At 26.7% G+C, this 13,621-nt stretch overlaps 2 long non-coding RNA genes across 2 annotated transcripts in view; both read right to left on the reverse strand.

The window, feature by feature from the left end:
* The window catches only part of LOC126301634 (uncharacterized), a 377,864-nt gene that overhangs the window by 297,365 nt on the left and 66,878 nt on the right, over window positions 1–13,621 (reverse strand). The gene's annotated exons all lie outside the window — the stretch shown is intronic.
* LOC126301639 (uncharacterized) overlaps window positions 5,956–13,621 on the reverse strand; it is a 32,077-nt gene continuing 24,411 nt past the window's right edge. Inside the window, exon 2 of the long non-coding RNA XR_007553068.1 lies at window positions 5,956–6,105. This is a non-coding gene — a long non-coding RNA (uncharacterized LOC126301639). The remainder of the gene's footprint in view (window positions 6,106–13,621) is intronic.

Below are 13,621 nucleotides of genomic sequence, written 5' to 3' on the forward strand. Positions count from 1 at the left end.
TGAGAATCCTTCAAATTATGAATTATTGAACCTGCACATATAAATAATAATGCCTTAAATAAAGCATGAGCCAATAAATGAAAAAATGCAAGCTTTGAATAACCTATAGCCAAAATTCTTATTATTAAACCAAGTTGTCTTAAAGTAGAAAGAGCAATAATCTTCTTTAAATCAAACTCAAAATTAGCGCCCAATCCAGCCATAAATATAGTTATACAACCAATTAAAAGTAAAAATCAACCACAATTATAAGTATCCAATATTGGTCTAAAACGAATTAATAAATAAACACCAGCAGTAACAAGAGTAGAAGAATGAACTAAAGCAGAAACAGGAGTAGGAGCTGCTATAGCAGCAGGAAGTCATGAAGAGAAAGGAATCTGAGCTCTCTTAGTTATAGCTGCTAAAACAATTAATATAGTAATGAGCTTTATTTCAAAAGAATTAGAAATAAAATCATAATAATAAATATAATTTCAACCACCAAAATTTAACATTCATGCAATAGAAATTAAAATAGCAACATCACCAATACGATTAGAAAGTGCAGTTAATATACCAGCACTATAAGATTTTACATTTTGATAATAAATAGCTAAACAATAAGAAACTAAACCTAAACCATCTCAACCTAATAAAATTCTAATTAAATTAGGACTAATAATTAAAAAACCTATAGAAAGAATAAATATTAAAACAATAATAATAAAACGATTTATATTCTTTTCACCAGATATATAATCCTCTCTATAATAAATAACCAAAGAAGAAATATATATAACAAAAGATATAAAAATAAGAGATATTCAATCCAAAATTAAAGTTATAACAACTATAGAACCATTTAAATTGAAAAGCTCTCACTCAACAAAAACTCTATAATCAATTATTAAATAATAAATACCTAAAATAAAAATTATAGTTCTCGAAATAAACAAAGAAAAAAAACTCAAAGAACAAATAGAAAATAAATTCACGGCCTAAGATGAAAAACTTCATATCATTGATTCCACAAAACAATATTTTTAATTAAAATACTTAAGCAAACTAAACAAAGAAATATTCATCCTTTAAACAGAGAATATTTAAAGGCAATCAATGTAAAAGTAAAAGATGATATTCACGAAAATAACCAAGAGAACAAGTATAAACACCAGAATAATAATTCCCATGCTGAGAATAAGAATATATATACAAAGTATAAACAGCTCTAAAAAAAGATAAAAAAATCAAAGCAAAGAATCTAAAAGAAGATCAAGATATAATTCTATTTAATAATCTAATTTCACCTACCAAATTTAAAGAAGGAGGAGCAGCCATATTTGATGATCTTAAAAGAAATCATCATAAAGCCATTCTTGGCAGCAAATTAATTATAACCTTGTTAATTAATAATCTTCGTCTACCTAAACGTTCATAAATAATATTAGATAAACAAAATAAACCAGAAGAACATAAACCATGACCGACCATTAGAGAAAGAGAACCTACACAACCTCATCAATTCATAGTCATCAATCCACCAATAACCATTCTTATATGAGCAACAGAAGAATATGCAATTAAAGACTTTAAATCAACCTGACGAAAACAAATAAATCTTACAATAACACCCCCAGATAAACCTAAAGACAATCAAAAATAATTAAACTTTAAACCCAAATAAGAAATAACCTTTATAACACGAAAAATACCATAACCACCTAACTTTAATAAAACACCAGCAAGAATTATTCTACCTGAAATAGGGGCCTCTACATGAGCCTTAGGAAGTCATAAATGAACCAAAAACATAGGTATCTTAACTAAAAAAGCCAAAATTATAAATACATAAAACATAAAATAATAAGAACCAAAATCAACCAATAAAGGAAAATATAAAGTATTAGAAAAATCATAAACCTTAAATAAAACTAATAATAAAGGTAATCTAGCAACCAAAGTATAAAAAATTAAATAAACACCAGCCTGCAAACGCTCAGGTTGATAACCCCAACCCAAAATTAAAAGTAAAGTAGGAACTAATCTAGCCTCAAAAAAAATATAAAAAGAAAGAAGACTTAATCTAGCAAATGAACAATAAAGCATAATTATTAAAATCAAAACCATAAAAACAAAAAAATTAGAATGATATGAACTTAAATAAACTGAACCTCTAGCAGTGATTATTAAAGAACAAATCCAAAAACTAAGTAAAATTAAACTAAAAGAAAAATAATCAATACCAAAATAATATCTAATTATATTCAAATCAGCATATGAATAAACACAAATTATAAAAACAAAACCCGACAGAAACATTAAAGAATGAACCTACCATCAACAATTATTTAATAAACAAAGAGGGATCAAAAAAATAGTTATAAATAAATACTTTAACATAAAGAAAAAACTAAAAAAATAACAGGAAAAAAATAATCATAATCAAACTCAATAAGAAAAACAATAACTAACATAAATAAAGAAAGAACAATATATTCTAATCTCAAAAGAACCATTAATAAATGTTTACGTTTAGAAGAGAAAACATAAACACCAGCAAAATAAATCAATAAAGAAGCAAAAATTGAGAATATAAACATTAGTTTTAATAGTTTAAAAAAAACGCCGGTCTTGTAAACCGGAAATAAGTCCAGCCCCCACTTTTAAAACTTCAGAGGTGGAAAAGCTTCCATCATCGGTCCCCAAAACCGGTATTTTAAATAAACTAACCCCTGAAATGATCAAAATAATAATTATATCATTATCAAATGTAATAAATATTAATTTTATTAAATTCAGACACCCAATATCAATAATGCTTTTTATTATCCTTCAAACCTTCCTAGTTGGATTAATAACAGGAACAATAATAGAAAGATATTGATTATCATATATTTTATTTTTAACATTTCTTGGTGGTATACTAGTATTATTTATTTACATTACAAGAATTGCATCAAACGAAATATTTCAGCCTAAATCAATCACTATAATTATTACATTAATAATGTGAGTATTTATCATATTAATATTAATTATTCTAGATATATCTATATTTATAGACTTTTTCAAAAACACCGAAACTATAAATATTGATAATTCAATCAATTATCAAGAAATAACAATATCTTTAGAAAAATTATATAATAGACCAACATTCATTATTACAATAATAATAATAATTTATTTATTTTTAGCACTACTAGCAGTTGTTAAAATCACCAATATTAATCAGGGACCTATTCGTAAAATAAGATAATTACTAATGAATAAACCCTTACGATTAAGACATCCTTTAATTAAAATTATTAATAACTCTTTAATTGACTTACCTGCCCCAACAAATATTTCATTTTGATGAAATTTTGGATCCCTATTAGGGTTATGTTTGGTAATTCAAATCGTAACTGGACTATTTTTAGCTATACATTATACATCAAATATTGAAATAGCATTCAGTAGTGTAGTACACATCTGCCGAGACGTAAATAATGGTTGAATTATCCGAACCTTACACGCAAATGGAGCATCTATATTTTTTATTTGTATTTACTTACATGTAGGACGGGGAATTTACTATGGATCTTATATATATATATACATACCTGAATAATTGGTACAGTGATTTTATTTTTAGTTATAGCAACTGCATTTATAGGATATGTCTTACCCTGAGGCCAAATATCTTTTTGAGGTGCAACAGTAATTACTAATTTATTATCAGCAATCCCATACTTAGGAACAGATATAGTCCAATGAGTATGAGGAGGATTCGCTGTTGATAATGCAACATTAAATCGATTCTTCACATTCCATTTTGTATTACCATTTATTATTGCTGCTATAGCAGCAATTCATTTATTTTTTCTTCACCAAACAGAATCTAATAATCCTCTTGGACTAAATGGAGATATTGAAAAAATTCCATTCCATCCATACTTTACCTTTAAGGATTCTATTACATTTGTAATAATAACATCATTATTAATTATACTATGTTTAATTAATCCTTACCTATTAGGAGATCCAGATAACTTTGTACCTGCCAACCCATTAGTAACACCAGTTCACATTCAACCAGAATGATATTTCCTATTTGCATATGCAATTCTACGATCTATCCCTAATAAGTTAGGAGGTGTTATTGCATTATTTTTATCAATTAGAATCTTAATAATTTTACCATTTTATAATAAAACACCATTCCGAGGCATTCAATTTTACCCTATTAATCAATTTTTATTCTGAATTATAGTAGTTGTTGTATGCTTACTAACGTGAATTGGTAAACGACCTGTTGAAGAACCTTATATTATAACAGGTCAAATCTTAACAGTTATTTACTTCACATATTTCTTAATTAATGTCCATGTCGCAAACGCATGAGATAAATTAATTAAGGAATAAAGTTAATTAGCTTAGGAAAAGCATATGTTTTGAAAACATAAAATTAGAAGTTTAACTCTTCTATTAACTTTTCTCAAAAAATTTCACTAAACAAATGAGATAAATAAAATCTTTAAACCAACAAAGAAAATAAAAAAATTCAAAGATAAAGGTAAAAAACTTTTTCAAGCTAAGTACATTAATTTATCATAACGGAACCGTGGTAATGTTCCACGAACCCAAATAAAACCAAAAGATATAATAGCAAGCTTAATAAAAAATATAAAAAAATAAAAATCAACGCCCAAAAAAATTAAAGCCAATAACATTCTTATGAAGACAATTCTAGCATATTCAGCTAAAAAAATTAAAGTAAAACCACCCTCACCATACTCATTATTTAATCCTGAAACTAAATCAGATTCCCCTTCAGCAAAATCAAAAGGAGTACGATTAGTTTCAGCTAAGCAAGAAGCAAAACAAGCTAAAGCTAATTGAAAAGAAATAATAATAAATCAACAATAAAGCTGATAGTTTATAAAATCAAACATATTAAAACTACCAATTAAAATAATTAAAGACAATAAAATTGAAGCTAAACTAACTTCATAAGAAATTGTTTGAGCAACAGAACGAAGAGAACCTAATAATGAATAATTTGAATTAGAAGATCAACCAGCAATTATAACAGTATAAACACCTAATCTAGTACAACATAATAAAAATAAAAATCCATAAGAAAAAGAACACATATAAGTTAAATAAGGAAAAATTACTCAAACGGCTAAAGAAATCATTAAATTAAAAACAGGGGAAAAATAATAAAGTAGGTAATTAGATATAATAGGAATTGGCTGCTCCTTACAAATTAACTTAATAGCATCTCTAAATGGCTGAGGAATTCCAACAAAACCTACCTTATTTGGACCCTTTCGAATCTGAATATAACCTAAAACCTTACGCTCTAATAAAGTTAAAAAGGCAACACTAATTAAAACACAAATAACCAACAAAAGAAAATTCAAAATAAATATAAATAAATCATAAAGTATCAATACTATTTGTAGAAAAAATCTACTTAAATGAATTCTAAATTCAACACATTAATCTGTCAAAATAGTAAATAAATTAATATTAATCAATATAACAAAAAATATTTTAACCATATGGTCCTTTCGTACTAATATGGATTAACAATCTTAGGATAGAAACCGACCTGGCTCACGCCGGTCTGAACTCAGATCATGTAAGAATTTAAAGGTCGAACAGACCTAATCATTGGGCTCCTGCACCCAAAATTTTTCTTAATCCAACATCGAGGTCGCAATCTGCTTTGTCGATATGAGCTCTCAAAAACAATTACGCTGTTATCCCTAAGGTAACTTAATCTTATGATCATAAATTATGGATCAAAATAACAAACATAAATAAATGATATAATAATGAAGAGTTTATCTATTCTTCATGTCACCCCAACAAAACATCATCATTAAATATAGAAAGACAAACAAAAAACTATATAAAAGTAAAATGTCAAGCTCTATAGGGTCTTCTCGTCCTAAAGAAGAATTTAAGCCTTTTGACTCAAAAGTTAAATTCAAAAATTTATTAAAAGACAGTTGATTTCTCGTCAAGCCATTCATTCCAGCCACTAATTAAGAGACTAATGATTATGCTACCTTTGCACGGTCAAAATACCGCGGCTCTTTAAAAATACGCCCAGTGAGCAGGCCAGACCTCAAAATATAAACAAGAGGACATGTTTTTGATAAACAGGTGGAAATCAATTTTGCCTAGTTCCTTATAATAAGTTCACAAGGTAAAAATTTCATACAAATAAATATACTAATTCTATCATTATTACAAAAATTTTAAAATTAAATTAATAATCTTAATAAAAAACCTAAAATATTTATAAAATCAAAATAAAAAATAATGAACTAAAACGTAATCTTAAAGATAGCTGGTTTAAAGCTTACTATTATATTTCTATAAAATAAATTATAGGTTATTAACTTCAAAGCTTATCCCTTAAAGAATAAATAAGTTAATATTTTTACTTAACAAATTAAATAAAAACAAATAACTTTAAAAAATTAAATTTTTTCTTAAGAAACTAGATATCTTGGGAAACGATTAACATCTCATTTCTATAAATAATTTAATAATAATTATGATACATTAACTATAAATTATTTATAAATCAACCCAAATCGAGACAAGTAAAATAAATACTAAAATTTTGATAAACCCTGATACAAAAGGTACAATAAATAAAATCTACTTAAAAAAATTTAAAATAATATTTCATAAAACACTTACATTACCAATAAACTATAATTTAAAAAATCAATTCTATAAAATATACTAAGACAAAAATACAATAAAATTATTTATATTAAATAATTAAATAAACAAAAAATAAATATAATAAAATAAATAATCAAGATATCCTGATTTGCACAGAAAAATTTTCAGTGTAAATGAAACACTTTACTAATAAGTTATATCTTGAAACTCTTCCTAGATACACTTTCCAGTACATCTACTATGTTACGACTTATCTCATCTAAATTGAAGCTACTTTAAAATAAAATAGAATAATCAATAATGAGAGCGACGGGCGATGTGTAAACATCTCAGAGCCAATATCAGTTAAATTAAATAAATTAAATTACTATCAAATCCACCTTCATTAACAGTATTTCACTATCAAATCCGTTATAAACAAAAATCTATTGTAACCCACCTCCTCTTAACTATTAGCTGCACCTTGACCTGAAATATTTTATAATTATAAATCTTGAGAATTATAACTCTAAAAAGATTCTCTGATAACGGAGATATACAAACAAATAAATTAAGTAGAGTAAATCGTGTATTATCAATCATGGGGTAGGTTCCTCTGAATGGAATGAGACACCGCCAAATTCTTTGGGTTTAAAGACCTTAACTAATAGTACCCTGGTAAATATAATTAACATTTAAAATAATAGGGTATCTAATCCTAGTTTATTATTTAAATTTCACAGATTCATAAAAAGGGCCACAAATAAATTTTAACATTTCACCTTACAAATTTATATTTCAACCCTAATAATATAAACAACTGTTTTAACCAATAATATTCACTTGTATCAATCGTATAACCGCGGCTGCTGGCACGAATTATGCCGATACTAAATCAATTGCTAAATCCAAAATCACTTGATAATTAAATCAAATTACTGCAAAAAGAACATTTAGTCTAACAAAACTTACATATAATACAAAGAAAAAGTGAATAAACAAGCAAGAATAAAACTTTTAAAAATAAAAAATAAGAAAATTTTAAATCTATTAATTCAGGAAAAATAAAAGATTCAAATATTTAAAGAAAAAAAAGAAAAAACCACAAACATTAACAAAAAAAAAAAGAAACGCCCCTATGTATGACCACAACAACGTCTCTATTATATATAATTAAAGATTAATATGGAACATGTATTACAATAAATGTATTATATTTTTTCTTATTTAATCTTTCTTTTTACTAATAAATAAAGAAAGATTAAATAATATAATAAATATATTTTATACAATTATGTAATTTAATATAATATGTTATTAATATGAATTCTTTTTTTATATTAAGTTAACTTTCATATATATTAGTTAAATAATCTAATTATAGATAATTTACATAATTATATTATTATAATTAATATAATTATTTATATTAATTATAATATTTTATATTTAAATTAATAATTTTATTTATTATATCCAATTATAATAATATTAAATATTAAATTACATATTATTATATATATTATATTATAATAACCTATTTTAAGCTAAAAACATAAGTAGCTATAATCCTAGGTAAATAATTGCATTAAAATAATCAATTGATAATGGTAAGATGAACTTATAATACTTTAATTTCAATTAAATGTAATATATTAATATAAATTATTTATTATATATATATATATATATATATATATATATATATATATATATATATATAAAATGAGCAGGATAAATTAATCCTAATTAAACAAAATAATACATAAAAGAATTTCAAAAAAAAACTTTCGATTTATATATTAAATAAATGAAGTGCCTGATTAAAGGGTTACCTTGATAGGGTAAATAAAGTAAATAAAATTACCTTCATTAAAATTACATAAGATAGAATTAAACTACCTCCTTTAGTATCAAAAACTAACGTGCATCATACACCTTAATGTAAAAAGGTAAGCTAAACAAGCTAATGGGTTCATACCCCATTTATAGAGGTATCAATCCTCTCCTTTTTAATGACCAACAACTCTACAAAACTTCTCTTCCTATCAACATTAATGATAGGAACGATCCTGTCCATTTCATCAAATTCCTGATTTGGGGTTTGAATAGGACTTGAGATCAACTTACTTTCATTTATTCCGCTCCTAACAAGAAATAAAAATATAATAATAAATGAATCATCAATTATATATTTTATTGTCCAAGCAATAGCATCGACAATATTATTATTTTCAATTTTGCTGATTCAAATAAAATATCCCATGGGATGGGAAACAGAATTTATCCCATCAATAATATTTAGATCTAGACTATTATTAAAGATTGGAGCTGCACCTTTCCATTTCTGATTTCCAGAAGTTATAGGAGCATCAAGATGAAATAGTTGTTTAACATTAATAACATGACAAAAAATCGCCCCAATAATGGTCTTATCTTATTGTATTCAATTAAGAACTTTTATTTGAACAATTATTATCTTAAGAATTATTATTGGGGCAATAGGAGGTTTAAATCAAACATCCTTACGACAACTTTTAGCATATTCATCAATCAGACATCTAGGTTGAATAATTAGATCATTAACAGTCAGAGAAAACATCTGAGAACTATACTTCATTATTTACTCACTATTAAGATTAATTATAGTTTTATTATTTAAGCAAATAAATTTATTTTTCATAAATCAAATTTATTCAGCCAGAAATATAAAAACCGAAATTAAATTCATAATATTCTTATCTTTATTATCTTTAGGTGGACTACCACCATTCCTTGGATTCTTACCAAAATGAATTGTAATACAATCATTAATAGAAAACAATATAACAACTATTATAACTATTATAGTTGTATTAACTACAATTACACTCTACTACTATATACGTATTAGATTCTCAGCTCTAATTATATCATACACAGAAAATTCGTGATCTATAAAGATAAAGTCCCAAAAATCAAGAATCATTCTTCCTATAACAGTAATAATTTCAACAATAGGATTGATTTCAACATCAACCTTAATTTCATTATACTAAAGACTTAAGTTAATCAAACTAATAACCTTCAAAGTTATAATTAAAAGATTAATCTTTTAGGCCTTAGTAAAATTTTACACCTCTAGAATTGCAGTCTAGAATCATAATTGAATATAAGACCTAAATATGATAAGAGAGAAAACATCTCATAAGTAGATTTACAGTCTACCACCTAAAATTCAGCCATCTTACCGCAAAAATGATTATTCTCAACAAACCATAAGGACATTGGTACTTTATACTTCATATTTGGAGCATGAGCAGGAATAGTAGGAACATCAATAAGAATACATATTCGTGCTGAACTTGGCCAACCCGGATCTCTAATTCGGGATGACCAGATTTAAAATGTTATTATTACAGCTCACGCATTTGTAATAATTTTCTTTATAGTAATACCTATTATAATTGGTGGATTTGGTAATTGACTTGTTCCACTAATAATTGGTGCACCAGATATAGCATTTCCACGAATAAATAATATAAGTTTTTGATTACTACCACCTTCACTAACCCTTCTTCTTACATCTTCTATAGTAGATAATGGTGCTGGTACAGGATGAACAATTTACCCTCCTCTAGCAGGAGCTATTGCACACGGGGGTGCATCTGTAGATCTAGCTATTTTTTCACTGCACTTAGCAGGTGTATCATCTATTCTTGGTGCAGTGAATTTCATTACAACAGCAATTAATATACGATCAGAAAGTATAACTTTAGATCAAACACCTTTATTTGTATGATCTGTAGCTATTACAGCATTACTTCTCCTTCTTTCACTTCCAGTTTTAGCAGGAGCTATTACTATACTATTAACAGATCGAAATTTAAATACATCATTCTTTGACCCTGCAGGAGGGGGTGACCCAATTCTATATCAACATCTATTTTGATTCTTTGGACACCCAGAAGTTTATATTTTAATTCTACCGGGGTTCGGAATTATTTCACATATTGTATGTCAAGAAAGAGGAAAAATTGAATCATTTGGAACATTAGGTATAATTTATGCTATACTATCAATTGGACTAATAGGATTTATTGTATGAGCACATCATATATTTACAGTAGGAATGGATGTTGACACACGAGCATATTTTACATCAGCAACAATAATTATTGCTGTACCTACAGGAATTAAGGTATTTAGATGATTAGCTACATTATATGGAACTAAATTCAAGTTCAATCCACCATTATTATGAGCTCTAGGATTTATTTTCCTATTTACAATTGGTGGATTAACAGGATTAGTATTAGCAAATTCATCACTTGATATTGTATTACATGATACATATTATGTAGTAGCCCACTTTCATTATGTATTATCTATAGGAGCAGTATTTGCAATTATAGGAGGTGTCATTCAATGATATCCACTATTTACAGGATTAACTATAAATAATACATGATTAAAAATCCAATTTACAATTATATTCATTGGAGTAAATTTAACATTCTTTCCTCAACACTTCCTAGGATTAGCAGGAATACCTCGACGATACTCTGACTACCCAGACGCATATACATCATGAAACGTAGTATCAAGAATTGGGTCTACAATTTCTATTGTAGGAATCATTATATTCATTGTAATTATATGAGAAAGAATGATTACAAACCGAGCAATTATATTTAGAGCTAACATAAGAAGATCAACAGAATGACTACAAAATAACCCTCCTGCAGAACATAGTTACTCAGAATTACCATTAATCTCTAGATTCTAATATGGCAGATTAGTGCAGTAGATTTAAGCTCTACAAATAAAGGTTTGACCTTTTATTAGAAAATATTTATTAATGGCAACATGATCAAATTTATCTCTTCAAGATGGAGCTTCACCATTAATGGAGCAATTATCATTCTTTCATGATCATACTATGGTCGTATTATTATTAATTACAGTAATTGTAGGTTATGCCCTAAGTTGTATATTATTTATTGCCTATACTAACCGTAATATACTTCATGGACATTTAATTGAAACAATCTGAACAGCTTTACCAGCAATTACATTAATTTTTATTGCCCTTCCATCATTACGACTATTATATTTACTTGATGATTCAGTAGATGCAATAATTACAATTAAAACCATTGGACGACAATGATATTGAAGATATGAATATTCAGACTTCATAGACGTAGAATTTGACACTTATATAACACCAGAACAAGACCTAGAAAATGATGGATTCCGACTACTAGATGTAGATAACCGAACAATCCTACCAATAAATACAGAAGTACGAGTATTAACAAGAGCATCAGATGTTCTACACTCATGAGCAGTTCCTGCATTAGGGGTTAAAATTGATGCAACGCCAGGTCGGTTAAATCAAGGAACATTCACAATAAATCGACCTGGATTATTCTTTGGACAATGCTCAGAAATCTGTGGAGCAAACCACAGATTTATACCAATTGTAATTGAAAGAACTTCAGTAAATTTATTTATTAAGTGATTATCTAAGATAATTTAAGGAGTTAGTTAAAATAAATAACATTAGAGTGTCAATCTAAAGTAACTAAAAAAAATTAGTACACCTTGAAATTCATCAGATGACTGAAAGTAAGTAATGGTCTCTTAAACCAAATAATAGTAAATTAACGACTACTTCTGATGGGGAAATTATATCCAAATCCCTCAAATATCCCCTCTTATATGATTCTCACTATTCATTATATTTTCAGCTACATTAATCTTGTTTAATCAAATAAACTTCTTCTCATTTAAACCTAACCTTATTAAAAGAGCAGAAAAAGGAACAATTGAAATAAAAAACTTAAATTGAAAATGATAACAAATCTATTCTCAACATTTGACCCATCAACTAACATCTTTAATTTATCATTAAATTGAACTAGAACATTTCTAGGACTATTATTAATCCCATCACTATTTTGACTTACACCATCACGAATTAACATTATCTGAAATAAACTAAATTTAACCTTACATAATGAATTTAAAACACTTCTTGGACCAAAATCATTTAATGGAACAACATTCATTTTCATCTCAATTTTTATTATAATATTATTTAACAATTTCATAGGATTATTCCCTTATATTTTTACTAGAACAAGACATTTAGCATTAACATTTGCAATTGCCCTACCTATATGGCTAAGATTTATATTATTTGGATGAATTAACCATACTAATCATATATTTACACACCTTGTACCACAAGGTACACCGCCTGCATTAATATCATTTATAGTACTAATTGAAACAATTAGTAATGTTATTCGACCAGGTACATTAGCAGTACGGTTGGCAGCAAATATAATTGCAGGACACTTATTATTAACCTTATTAGGAAACACAGGACCATCTATAGCAATAAACTTAATCTCATTACTAATTATTGGACAAATACTTCTATTAATTCTAGAATCAGCAGTAGCAATAATTCAAGCCTATGTTTTCTCAATTCTAAGAACTCTATATTCTAGAGAAGTATATTAAACCTATGTTAACAACTCACTCAAACCACCCATTCCACTTAGTAGACTATAGACCTTGACCATTAACAGGAGCAATTGGAGCAATAGTCCTAGTATCAGGACTAGCAAAATGATTCCACCTATTTAATATTAACTTATTCATAATTGGATTTGGAATTACCCTACTAACTATAATTCAATGATGACGAGATGTAGTACGAGAAGGAACATATCAAGGATTACATACAGGATTTGTATCAATTGGATTACGATGAGGAATAATTTTATTTATTGCATCAGAGGTATTATTTTTCGTTTCTTTTTTTTGAGCATTCTTTAGAAGAAGATTAGCACCAACAATTGAACTAGGAATACTATGACCTCCAATAGGAATTCAACCCTTTAACCCTATACAAATTCCATTACTTAATACAGCTATTCTTTTAGCATCAGGAGTAACAGTAACATGA

This window comes from Schistocerca gregaria, unplaced genomic scaffold, assembly GCF_023897955.1.
Source record: "Schistocerca gregaria isolate iqSchGreg1 unplaced genomic scaffold, iqSchGreg1.2 ptg000077l, whole genome shotgun sequence".
Lineage (NCBI taxonomy): Eukaryota > Metazoa > Arthropoda > Insecta > Orthoptera > Acrididae > Schistocerca > Schistocerca gregaria.